The following is a 12663-nucleotide window of genomic DNA, read 5'->3' as shown; positions in this document are numbered from 1 at the left end:
AAGCGTGCTGGGCCCATAACCCAGAGGCCTATAGATTGAAACCATCCTCTGCAATCCATTTTTATTTTCAGAAGTGAACTGCAACCAGGGATAAAAAAAAGCATAATATCAATGCCATGTCTCAGTGCCCTCCGTGGCTTGAAGCAGAGTGGCGCTGCGGAAACGTGATGGGCCCAGAGGTTGATGGATGAAACCATCCTCTGCAATCCATTTTTATTTTTAGAAATTAATTGCAACCATAAATAAAAAATAGCATAATTTCATGGGCATGTCTCAGTGCCCTCTGTGATTCTTTGTTTGACTGCTTCTGTCAGTTTGTATAGGTCACACTGATTACAGAGGTGCAGCGGTAGCGTGATGGCCCCGTAACCCAGAGGTCGATGGATCGAAACCACTCTCTGCTATCAAGATAGATTTCGGCAAGTACCCTAGTGGCCTAATGGATAAGGCACTGGCCTTCTAAGCCAGGGATTGTGGGTTCGAGTCCCATCTGGGGTGGATGAAGGCAGTTTGGGAAAGAAGAAGAGAGTTCATGTAACAAAGATGTTGAAGCTATTGAATTTTTAGAAAGGAAGTGCAAATAGAGATTAACAAAAAGTATACTTTCATGGGCATGTCTCTCTGCCCTTCGTGATTCTTTTTTTGAATCTGCTTCTATCAGTTCGTATAGGTCATGCTGATCACACAGTGCCACAGTGGCCTAAGAAACTGGCCTCCTAATCCATGTATTGTGAGTTCAAGTATTATTTTGGGGTGCCTGTAAGTGGAGTGATGAAGTGCAAGTATGCTGAGCAGTTAACCCAGTGATTTATGGATCGAAACCATCCTCTTCTATCCAGTTTGTTTTCAGCAAACAGAAATATAAAAACTGCTAACAATCTTTATTTTTACAAATTAATTGCAACCAGCGTTCAAAAAAAGCTAAATATCATGGGCATGTCTCAGTGCCCTATGTGATTCTTTTTTTTACTGTTTCTATCAGTTCGTATAGGTCATGCTATAACACCATGCCCCAGATGCCTAAAAAACCGGCCTCCCATGCCAGGGATTGAGCTTTCGAGTCCCTTCTGGGGTGGGTTGTGGCGCTGTGGAAACGAGCTGGGCCCAAAGGTTGATGACCTGAAGCCATCCTCAGCTAACAATTTTTATTTTTAGAAATTAATTGCAACCAGCGATCAAAAAAAGCATAATATCTTCGGCATGTCTCATTGCCCTTGGTGATTCTTTTTTTTACTGTTTCTATCAGTTCGTATAGGTCATGCTATTACACCATGCCCCAGATGCCTAAAAAACTGGCCTCCCAAGCCAGAGATTGTGAGTTTAAGTCTTGTCAGGGGTGGCTGAAAACAGAGTGTCCCAGCAGAAGCGTGCTGGGCCCATAACCCAGAGACCTATAGATTGAAACCATCCTCTGCAATCCATTTTTATTTTCAGAAGTGAACTGCAACCAGGGATAAAAAAAGCATAATATCAATGGCATGTCTCAGTGCCCTCCGTGGGTTGAAGCAGAGTGGCGCTGCGGAAACGTGATGGGCCCAGAGGTTGATGGATGAAACCATCCTCTGCAATCCATTTTTATTTTTAGAAATTAATTGCAACCATAAATAAAAAATAGCATAATTTCATGGGCATGTCTCAGTGCCCTCTGTGATTCTTTGTTTGACTGCTTCTGTCAGTTTGTATAGGTCACAATGATTACAGAGGTGCAGCGGTAGCGTGATGGCCCCGTAACCCAGAGGTCGATGGATCGAAACCACTCTCTGCTATCAAGATAGATTTTGGCAAGTACCCTAGTGGCCTAATGGATAAGGCACTGGCCTTCTAAGCCAGGGTTTGTGGGTTCGAGTCCCATCTGGGGTGGATGAAGGCAGTTTGGGAAAGAAGAAGAGAGTTCATGTAACAAAGATGTTGAAGCTATTGAATTTTTAGAAAGGAAGTGCAAATAGAGATTAACAAAAAGTATACTTTCATGGGCATGTCTCTCTGCCCTTCGTGATTCTTTTTTTGAATCTGCTTCTATCAGTTCGTATAGGTCATGCTGATCACACAGTGCCACAGTGGCCTAAGAAACTGGCCTCCTAATCCATGTATTGTGAGTTCAAGTATTATTTTGGGGTGCCTGAAAGTGGAGTGATGAAGTGCAAGTATGCTGAGCAGTTAACCCAGTGATTTATGGATCGAAACCATCCTCTTCTATCCAGTTTGTTTTCAGCAAACAGAAATATAAAAACTCCTAACAATCTTTATTTTTACAAATTAATTGCAACCAGCGTTCAAAAAAAGCAAAATATCATGGGCATGTCTCATTGCCCTATGTGAATCATTTTTTTACTGTTTCTATCATTTCGTATAGGTCATGCTATAACACCATGCCCCAGATGCCTAAAAAACCGGCCTCCCATGCCAGGGATTGAGCTTTCGAGTCCCTTCTGGGGTGGGTTGTGGCGCTGTGGAAACGAGCTGGGCCCAGAGGTTGATGACCTGAAGCCATCCTCAGCTAACAATTTTTATTTTTAGAAATTAATTGCAACCAGCGATCAAAAAAATCATAATATCTTCGGCATGTCTCATTGCCCTTGGTGATTCTTTTTTTTACTGTTTCTATCAGTTCGTATAGGTCATGCTATTACACCATGCCCCAGATGCCTAAAAAACTGGCCTCCCAAGCCAGAGATTGTGAGTTTAAGTCTTGTCAGGGGTGGCTGAAAACAGAGTGTCCCAGCAGAAGCGTGCTGGGCCCATAACCCAGAGTTCTATAGATTGAAACCATCCTCTGCAATCCATTTTTATTTTCAGAAGTGAACTGCAACCAGGGATAAAAAAAGCATAATATCAATGGCATGTCTCAGTGCCCTCCGTGGGTTGAAGCAGAGTGGCGCTGCGGAAACGTGATGGGCCCAGAGGTTGATGGATGAAACCATCCTCTGCAATCCATTTTTATTTTTAGAAATTAATTGCAACCATAAATAAAAAATAGCATAATTTCATGGGCATGTCTCAGTGCCCTCTGTGATTCTTTGTTTGACTGCTTCTGTCAGTTTGTATAGGTCACAATGATTACAGAGGTGCAGCGGTAGCGTGATGGCCCCGTAACCCAGAGGTCGATGGATCGAAACCACTCTCTGCTATCAAGATAGATTTTGGCAAGTACCCTAGTGGCCTAATGGATAAGGCACTGGCCTTCTAAGCCAGGGTTTGTGGGTTCGAGTCCCATCTGGGGTGGATGAAGGCAGTTTGGGAAAGAAGAAGAGAGTTCATGTAACAAAGATGTTGAAGCTATTGAATTTTTAGAAAGCAAGTGCAAATAGAGATTAACAAAAAGTATACTTTCATGGGCATGTCTCTCTGCCCTTCGTGATTCTTTTTTTGAATCTGCTTCTATCAGTTCGTATAGGTCATGCTGATCACACAGTGCCACAGTGGCCTAAGAAACTGGCCTCCTAATCCATGTATTGTGAGTTCAAGTATTATTTTGGGGTGCCTGAAAGTGGAGTGATGAAGTGCAAGTATGCTGAGCAGTTAACCCAGTGATTTATGGATCGAAACCATCCTCTTCTATCCAGTTTGTTTTCAGCAAACAGAAATATAAAAACTGCTAACAATCTTTATTTTTACAAATTAATTGCAACCAGCGTTCAAAAAAAGCAAAATATCATGGGCATGTCTCAGTGCCCTATGTGAATCTTTTTTTTACTGTTTCTATCAGTTCGTATAGGTCATGCTATAACACCATGCCCCAGATGCCTAAAAAACCGGCCTCCCATGCCAGGGATTGAGCTTTCGAGTCCCTTCTGGGGTGGGTTGTGGCGCTGTGGAAACGAGCTGGCCCCAGAGGTTGATGACCTGAAGCCATCCTCAGCTAACAATTTTTATTTTTAGAAATTAATTGCAACCAGCGATCAAAAAAAGCATAATATCTTCGGCATGTCTCATTGCCCTTGGTGATTCTTTTTTTTACTGTTTCTATCAGTTCGTATAGGTCATGCTATTACACCATGCCCCAGATGCCTAAAAAACTGGCCTCCCAAGCCAGAGATTGTGAGTTTAAGTCTTGTCAGGGGTGGCTGAAAACAGAGTGTCCCAGCAGAAGCGTGCTGGGCCCATAACCCAGAGGCCTATAGATTGAAACCATCCTCTGCAATCCATTTTTATTTTCAGAAGTGAACTGCAACCAGGGATAAAAAAAAGCATAATATCAATGGCATGTCTCAGTGCCCTCCGTGGGTTGAAGCAGAGTGGCGCTGCGGAAACTTGATGGGCCCAGAGGTTGATGGATGAAACCATCCTCTGCAATCCATTTTTATTTTTAGAAATTAATTGCAACCATAAATAAAAAATAGCATAATTTCATGGGCATGTCTCAGTGCCCTCTGTGATTCTTTGTTTGACTGCTTCTGTCAGTTTGTATAGGTCACACTGATTACAGAGGTGCAGCGGTAGCGTGATGGCCCCGTAACCCAGAGGTCGATGGATGGAAACACTCTCTGCTATCAAGATAGATTTAGGCAAGTACCCTAGTGGCCTAATGGATAAGGCACTGGCCTTCTAAGCCAGGGATTGTGGGTTCGAGTCCCATCTGGGGTGGATGAAGGCAGTTTGGGAAAGAAGAAGAGAGTTCATGTAACAAAGATGTTGAAGCTATTGAATTTTTAGAAAGGAAGTGCAAATAGAGATTAACAAAAAGTATACTTTCATGGGCATGTCTCTCTGCCCTTCGTGATTCTTTTTTTGAATCTGCTTCTATCAGTTCGTATAGGTCATGCTGATCACACAGTGCCACAGTGGCCTAAGAAACTGGCCTCCTAATCCATGTATTGTGAGTTCAAGTATTATTTTGGGGTGCCTGAAAGTGGAGTGATGAAGTGCAAGTATGCTGAGCAGTTAACCCAGTGATTTATGGATCGAAACCATCCTCTTCTATCCAGTTTGTTTTCAGCAAACAGAAATATAAAAACTGCTAACAATCTTTATTTTTACAAATTAATTGCAACCAGCGTTCAAAAAAAGCAAAATATCATGGGCATGTCTCAGTGCCCTATGTGATTCTTTTTTTTACTGTTTCTATCAGTTCGTATAGGTCATGCTATAACACCATGCCCCAGATGCCTAAAAAACCGGCCTCCCATGCCAGGGATTGAGCTTCCGAGTCCCTTCTGGGGTGGGTTGTGGCGCTGTGGAAATGAGCTGGGCCCAGAGGTTGATGACCTGAAGCCATCCTCAGCTAACAATTTTTATTTTTAGAAATTAATTGCAACCAGCGATCAAAAAAATCATAATATCTTCGGCATGTCTCATTGCCCTTGGTGATTCTTTTTTTTACTGTTTCTATCAGTTCGTATAGGTCATGCTATTACACCATGCCCCAGATGCCTAAAAAACTGGCCTCCCAAGCCAGAGATTGTGAGTTTAAGTCTTGTCAGGGGTGGCTGAAAACAGAGTGTCCCAGCAGAAGCGTGCTGGGCCCATAACCCAGAGACCTATAGATTGAAACCATCCTCTGCAATCCATTTTTATTTTCAGAAGTGAACTGCAACCAGGGATAAAAAAAATCATAATATCAATGGCATGTCTCAGTGCCCTCCGTGGGTTGAAGCAGAGTGGCGCTGCGGAAACGTGATGGGCCCAGAGGTTGATGGATGAAACCATCCTCTGCAATCCATTTTTATTTTTAGAAATTAATTGCAACCATAAATAAAAAATAGCATAATTTCATGGGCATGTCTCAGTGCCCTCTGTGATTCTTTGTTTGACTGCTTCTGTCAGTTTGTATAGGTCACACTGATTACAGAGGTGCAGCGGTAGCGTGATGGCCCCGTAACCCAGAGGTCGATGGATCGAAACCACTCTCTGCTATCAAGATAGATTTAGGCAAGTACCCTAGTGGCCTAATGGATAAGGCACTGGCCTTCTAAGCCAGGGATTGTGGGTTCGAGTCCCATCTGGGGTGGATGAAGGCAGTTTGGGAAAGAAGAAGAGAGTTCATGTAACAAAGATGTTGAAGCTATTGAATTTTTAGAAAGGAAGTGCAAATAGAGATTAACAAAAAGTATACTTTCATGGGCATGTCTCTCTGCCCTTCGTGATTCTTTTTTTGAATCTGCTTCTATCAGTTCGTATAGGTCATGCTGATCACACAGTGCCACAGTGGCCTAAGAAACTGGCCTCCTAATCCATGTATTGTGAGTTCAAGTATTATTTTGGGGTGCCTGAAAGTGGAGTGATGAAGTGCAAGTATGCTGAGCAGTTAACCCAGTGATTTATGGATCGAAACCATCCTCTTCTATCCAGTTTGTTTTCAGCAAACAGAAATATAAAAACTGCTAACAATCTTTATTTTTACAAATTAATTGCAACCAGCGTTCAAAAAAAGCAAAATATCATGGGCATGTCTCAGTGCCCTATGTGATTCTTTTTTTTACTGTTTCTATCAGTTCGTATAGGTCATGCTATAACACCATGCCCCAGATGCCTAAAAAACCGGCCTCCCATGCCAGGGATTGAGCTTCCGAGTCCCTTCTGGGGTGGGTTGTGGCGCTGTGGAAATGAGCTGGGCCCAGAGGTTGATGACCTGAAGCCATCCTCAGCTAACAATTTTTATTTTTAGAAATTAATTGCAACCAGCGATCAAAAAAATCATAATATCTTCGGCATGTCTCATTGCCCTTGGTGATTCTTTTTTTTACTGTTTCTATCAGTTCGTATAGGTCATGCTATTACACCATGCCCCAGATGCCTAAAAAACTGGCCTCCCAAGCCAGAGATTGTGAGTTTAAGTCTTGTCAGGGGTGGCTGAAAACAGAGTGTCCCAGCAGAAGCGTGCTGGGCCCATAACCCAGAGACCTATAGATTGAAACCATCCTCTGCAATCCATTTTTATTTTCAGAAGTGAACTGCAACCAGGGATAAAAAAAATCATAATATCAATGGCATGTCTCAGTGCCCTCCGTGGGTTGAAGCAGAGTGGCGCTGCGGAAACGTGATGGGCCCAGAGGTTGATGGATGAAACCATCCTCTGCAATCCATTTTTATTTTTAGAAATTAATTGCAACCATAAATAAAAAATAGCATAATTTCATGGGCATGTCTCAGTGCCCTCTGTGATTCTTTGTTTGACTGCTTCTGTCAGTTTGTATAGGTCACACTGATTACAGAGGTGCAGCGGTAGCGTGATGGCCCCGTAACCCAGAGGTCGATGGATCGAAACCACTCTCTGCTATCAAGATAGATTTAGGCAAGTACCCTAGTGGCCTAATGGATAAGGCACTGGCCTTCTAAGCCAGGGATTGTGGGTTCGAGTCCCATCTGGGGTGGATGAAGGCAGTTTGGGAAAGAAGAATAGAGTTCATGTAACAAAGATGTTGAAGCTATTGAATTTTTAGAAAGGAAGTGCAAATAGAGATTAACAAAAAGTATACTTTCATGGGCATGTCTCTCTGCCCTTCGTGATTCTTTTTTTTAATCTGCTTCTATCAGTTCGTATAGGTCATGCTGATCACACAGTGCCACAGTGGCCTAAGAAACTGGCCTCCTAATCCATGTATTGTGAGTTCAAGTATTATTTTGGGGTGCCTGAAAGTGGAGTGATGAAGTGCAAGTATGCTGAGCAGTTAACCCAGTGATTTATGGATCGAAACCATCCTCTTCTATCCAGTTTGTTTTCAGCAAACAGAAATATAAAAACTGCTAACAATCTTTATTTTTACAAATTAATTGCAACCAGCGTTCAAAAAAAGCAAAATATCATGGGCATGTCTCAGTGCCCTATGTGATTCTTTTTTTTACTGTTTCTATCAGTTCGTATAGGTCATGCTATAACACCATGCCCCAGATGCCTAAAAAACCGGCCTCCCATGCCAGGGATTGAGCTTTCGAGTCCCTTCTGGGGTGGGTTGTGGCGCTGTGGAAACGAGCTGGGCCCAGAGGTTGATGACCTGAAGCCATCCTCAGCTAACAATTTTTATTTTTAGAAATTAATTGCAACCAGCGATCAAAAAAAGCATAATATCTTCGGCATGTCTCATTGCCCTTGGTGATTCTTTTTTTTACTGTTTCTATCAGTTCGTATAGGTCATGCTATTACACCATGCCCCAGATGCCTAAAAAACTGGCCTCCCAAGCCAGAGATTGTGAGTTTAAGTCTTGTCAGGGGTGGCTGAAAACAGAGTGTCCCAGCAGAAGCGTGCTGGGCCCATAACCCAGAGACCTATAGATTGAAACCATCCTCTGCAATCCATTTTTATTTTCAGAAGTGAACTGCAACCAGGGATAAAAAAAAGCATAATATCAATGGCATGTCTCAGTGCCCTCCGTGGGTTGAAGCAGAGTGGCGCTGCGGAAACGTGATGGGCCCAGAGGTTGATGGATGAAACCATCCTCTGCAATCCATTTTTATTTTTAGAAATTAATTGTAACCATAAATAAAAAATAGCATAATTTCATGGGCATGTCTCAGTGCCCTCTGTGATTCTTTGTTTGACTGCTTCTGTCAGTTTGTATAGGTCACACTGATTACAGAGGTGCAGCGGTAGCGTGATGGCCCCGTAACCCAGAGGTCGATGGATCGAAACCACTCTCTGCTATCAAGATAGATTTAGGCAAGTACCCTAGTGGCCTAATGGATAAGGCACTGGCCTTCTAAGCCAGGGATTGTGGGTTCGAGTCCCATCTGGGGTGGATGAAGGCAGTTTAGTAAAGAAGAAGAGAGTTCATGTAACAAAGATGTTGAAGCTATTGAATTTTTAGAAAGGAAGTGCAAATAGAGATTAACAAAAAGTATACTTTCATGGGCATGTCTCTCTGCCCTTCGTGATTCTTTTTTTGAATCTGCTTCTATCAGTTCGTATAGGTCATGCTGATCACACAGTGCCACAGTGGCCTAAGAAACTGGCCTCCTAATCCATGTATTGTGAGTTCAAGTATTATTTTGGGGTGCCTGAAAGTGGAGTGATGAAGTGCAAGTATGCTGAGCAGTTAACCCAGTGATTTATGGATCGAAACCATCCTCTTCTATCCAGTTTGTTTTCAGCAAACAGAAATATAAAAACTGCTAACAATCTTTATTTTTACAAATTAATTGCAACCAGCGTTCAAAAAAAGCAAAATATCATGGGCATGTCTCAGTGCCCTATGTGATTCTTTTTTTTACTGTTTCTATCAGTTCGTATAGGTCATGCTATTACACCATGCCCCAGATGCCTAAAAAACTGGCCTCCCAAGCCAGAGATTGTGAGTTTAAGTCTTGTCAGGGGTGGCTGAAAACAGAGTGTCCCAGCAGAAGCGTGCTGGGCCCATAACCCAGAGGCCTATAGATTGAAACCATCCTCTGCAATCCATTTTTATTTTCAGAAGTGAACTGCAACCAGGGATAAAAAAAAGCATAATATCAATGGCATGTCTCAGTGCTCTCCGTGGGTTGAAGCAGAGTGGCGCTGCGGAAACGTGATGGGCCCAGAGGTTGATGGATGAAACCATCCTCTGCAATCCATTTTTATTTTTAGAACTTAATTGCAACCATAAATAAAAAATAGCATAATTTAATGGGCATGTCTCAGTGCCCTCTGTGATTCTTTGTTTGACTGCTTCTGTCAGTTTGTATAGGTCACACTGATTACAGAGGTGCAGCGGTAGCGTGATGGCCCCGTAACCCAGAGGTCGATGGATCGAAACCACTCTCTGCTATCAAGATAGATTTAGGCAAGTACCCTAGTGGCCTAATGGATAAGGCACTGGCCTTCTAAGCCAGGGATTGTGGGTTCGAGTCCCATCTGGGGTGGATGAAGGCAGTTTGGGAAAGAAGAAGAGATTTCATGTAACAAAGATGTTGAAGCTATTGAATTTTTAGAAAGGAAGTGCAAATAGAGATTAACAAAAAGTATACTTTCATGGGCATGTCTCTCTGCCCTTCGTGATTCTTTTTTTGAATCTGCTTCTATCAGTTCGTATAGGTCATGCTGATCACACAGTGCCACAGTGGCCTAAGAAACTGGCCTCCTAATCCATGTATTGTGAGTTCAAGTATTATTTTGGGGTGCCTGAAAGTGGAGTGATGAAGTGCAAGTATGCTGAGCAGTTAACCCAGTGATTTATGGATCGAAACCATCCTCTTCTATCCAGTTTGTTTTCAGCAAACAGAAATATAAAAACTGCTAACAATCTTTATTTTTACAAATGAATTGCAACCAGCGTTCAAAAAAAGCAAAATATCATGGGCATGTCTCAGTGCCCTATGTGAATCTTTTTTTTTACTGTTTCTATCAGTTCGTATAGGTCATGCTATAACACCATGCCCCAGATGCCTAAAAAACCGGCCTCCCATGCCAGGGATTGAGCTTTCGAGTCCCTTCTGGGGTGGGTTGTGGCGCTGTGGAAACGAGCTGGGCCCAGAGGTTGATGACCTGAAGCCATCCTCAGCTAACAATTTTTATTTTTTGAAATTAATTGCAACCAGCGATCAAAAAAAGCATAATATCTTCGGCATGTCTCATTGCCCTTGGTGATTCTTTTTTTTACTGTTTCTATCAGTTCGTATAGGTCATGCTATTACACCATGCCCCAGATGCCTAAAAAACTGGCCTCCCAAGCCAGAGATTGTGAGTTTAAGTCTTGTCAGGGGTGGCTGAAAACAGAGTGTCCCAGCAGAAGCGTGCTGGGCCCATAACCCAGAGGCCTATAGATTGAAACCATCCTCTGCAATCCATTTTTATTTTCAGAAGTGAACTGCAACCAGGGATAAAAAAAAGCATAATATCAATGGCATGTCTCAGTGCCCTCCGTGGGTTGAAGCAGAGTGGCGCTGCGGAAACGTGATGGGCCCAGAGGTTGATGGATGAAACCATCCTCTGCAATCCATTTTTATTTTTAGAAATTAATTGCAACCATAAATAAAAAATAGCATAATTTCATGGGCATGTCTCAGTGCCCTCTGTGATTCTTTGTTTGACTGCTTCTGTCAGTTTGTATAGGTCACACTGATTACAGAGGTGCAGCGGTAGCGTGATGGCCCCGTAACCCAGAGGTCGATGGATCGAAACCACTCTCTGCTATCAAGATAGATTTAGGCATGTACCCTAGTGGCCTAATGGATAAGGCACTGGCCTTCTAAGCCAGGGATTGTGGGTTCGAGTCCCATCTGGGGTGGATGAAGGCAGTTTGGGAAAGAAGAAGAGAGTTCATGTAACAAAGATGTTGAAGCTATTGAATTTTTAGAAAGGAAGTGCAAATAGAGATTAACAAAAAGTATACTTTCATGGGCATGTCTCTCTGCCCTTCGTGATTCTTTTTTTGAATCTGCTTCTATCAGTTCGTATAGGTCATGCTGATCACACAGTGCCACAGTGGCCTAAGAAACTGGCCTCCTAATCCATGTATTGTGAGTTCAAGTATTATTTTGCGGTGCCTGAAAGTGGAGTGATGAAGTGCAAGTATGCTGAGCAGTTAACCCAGTGATTTATGGATCGAAACCATCCTCTTCTATCCAGTTTGTTTTCAGCAAACAGAAATATAAAAACTGCTAACAATCTTTATTTTTACAAATTAATTGCAACCAGCGTTCAAAAAAAGCAAAATATCATGGGCATGTCTCAGTGCCCTATGTGATTCTTTTTTTTACTGTTTCTATCAGTTCGTATAGGTCATGCTATAACACCATGCCCCAGATGCCTAAAAAACCGGCCTCCCATGCCAGGGATTGAGCTTTCGAGTCCCTTCTGGGGTGGGTTGTGGCGCTGTGGAAACGAGCTGGGCCCAGAGGTTGATGACCTGAAGCCATCCTCAGCTAACAATTTTTATTTTTAGAAATTAATTGCAACCAGCGATCAAAAAAAGCATAATATCTTCGGCATGTCTCATTGCCCTTGGTGATTCTTTTTTTTACTGTTTCTATCAGTTCGTATAGGTCATGCTATTACACCATGCCCCAGATGCCTAAAAAACTGGCCTCCCAAGCCAGAGATTGTGAGTTTAAGTCTTGTCAGGGGTGGCTGAAAACAGAGTGTCCCAGCAGAAGCGTGCTGGGCCCATAACCCAGAGACCTATAGATTGAAACCATCCTCTGCAATCCATTTTTATTTTCAGAAGTGAACTGCAACCAGGGATAAAAAAAAGCATAATATCAATGGCATGTCTCAGTGCCCTCCGTGGGTTGAAGCAGAGTGGCGCTGCGGAAACGTGATGGGCCCAGAGGTTGATGGATGAAACCATCCTCTGCAATCCATTTTTATTTTTAGAAATTAATTGTAACCATAAATAAAAAATAGCATAATTTCATGGGCATGTCTCAGTGCCCTCTGTGATTCTTTGTTTGACTGCTTCTGTCAGTTTGTATAGGTCACACTGATTACAGAGGTGCAGCGGTAGCGTGATGGCCCCGTAACCCAGAGGTCGATGGATCGAAACCACTCTCTGCTATCAAGATAGATTTAGGCAAGTACCCTAGTGGCCTAATGGATAAGGCACTGGCCTTCTAAGCCAGGGATTGTGGGTTCGAGTCCCATCTGGGGTGGATGAAGGCAGTTTAGTAAAGAAGAAGAGAGTTCATGTAACAAAGATGTTGAAGCTATTGAATTTTTAGAAAGGAAGTGCAAATAGAGATTAACAAAAAGTATACTTTCATGGGCATGTCTCTCTGCCCTTCGTGATTCTTTTTTTGAATCTGCTTCTATCAGT

The 12663-nt window shown here is 42.7% G+C and overlaps 10 non-coding genes across 10 annotated transcripts; all 10 read left to right on the top strand.

Annotated features, from left to right (window-relative positions):
- The first annotated feature begins 425 nt into the window (after nt 1–425).
- Nucleotides 426–498, top strand: trnar-ucu (transfer RNA arginine (anticodon UCU)). Its single transcript has one exon. It is a non-coding gene; the product is annotated as a tRNA-Arg (tRNA).
- Nucleotides 499–1787: 1289 nt separating this feature from the next.
- Nucleotides 1788–1860, top strand: trnar-ucu (transfer RNA arginine (anticodon UCU)). Its single transcript has one exon. It is a non-coding gene; the product is annotated as a tRNA-Arg (tRNA).
- Nucleotides 1861–3149: 1289 nt separating this feature from the next.
- On the top strand, nt 3150–3222 carry trnar-ucu (transfer RNA arginine (anticodon UCU)). The gene has a single exon. It is a non-coding gene; the product is annotated as a tRNA-Arg (tRNA).
- Nucleotides 3223–4511: 1289 nt separating this feature from the next.
- Nucleotides 4512–4584, top strand: trnar-ucu (transfer RNA arginine (anticodon UCU)). The gene has a single exon. It is a non-coding gene; the product is annotated as a tRNA-Arg (tRNA).
- A 1290-nt stretch (nt 4585–5874) lies between these two features.
- trnar-ucu (transfer RNA arginine (anticodon UCU)) lies at nt 5875–5947 on the top strand. The gene has a single exon. It is a non-coding gene; the product is annotated as a tRNA-Arg (tRNA).
- Nucleotides 5948–7237: 1290 nt separating this feature from the next.
- On the top strand, nt 7238–7310 carry trnar-ucu (transfer RNA arginine (anticodon UCU)). The gene has a single exon. It is a non-coding gene; the product is annotated as a tRNA-Arg (tRNA).
- Nucleotides 7311–8600: 1290 nt separating this feature from the next.
- On the top strand, nt 8601–8673 carry trnar-ucu (transfer RNA arginine (anticodon UCU)). The gene has a single exon. It is a non-coding gene; the product is annotated as a tRNA-Arg (tRNA).
- A 1026-nt stretch (nt 8674–9699) lies between these two features.
- On the top strand, nt 9700–9772 carry trnar-ucu (transfer RNA arginine (anticodon UCU)). Its single transcript has one exon. It is a non-coding gene; the product is annotated as a tRNA-Arg (tRNA).
- A 1291-nt stretch (nt 9773–11063) lies between these two features.
- trnar-ucu (transfer RNA arginine (anticodon UCU)) lies at nt 11064–11136 on the top strand. The gene has a single exon. It is a non-coding gene; the product is annotated as a tRNA-Arg (tRNA).
- Nucleotides 11137–12426: 1290 nt separating this feature from the next.
- On the top strand, nt 12427–12499 carry trnar-ucu (transfer RNA arginine (anticodon UCU)). Its single transcript has one exon. It is a non-coding gene; the product is annotated as a tRNA-Arg (tRNA).
- The last annotated feature ends 164 nt before the right edge of the window (nt 12500–12663 follow it).

Source organism: Salmo salar, chromosome 07 (assembly GCF_965601325.2).
Source record: "Salmo salar chromosome 07, fSalSal1, whole genome shotgun sequence".
NCBI lineage: Eukaryota > Metazoa > Chordata > Actinopteri > Salmoniformes > Salmonidae > Salmo > Salmo salar.
This window is presented reverse-complemented; position numbering and strand designations above follow the sequence as displayed.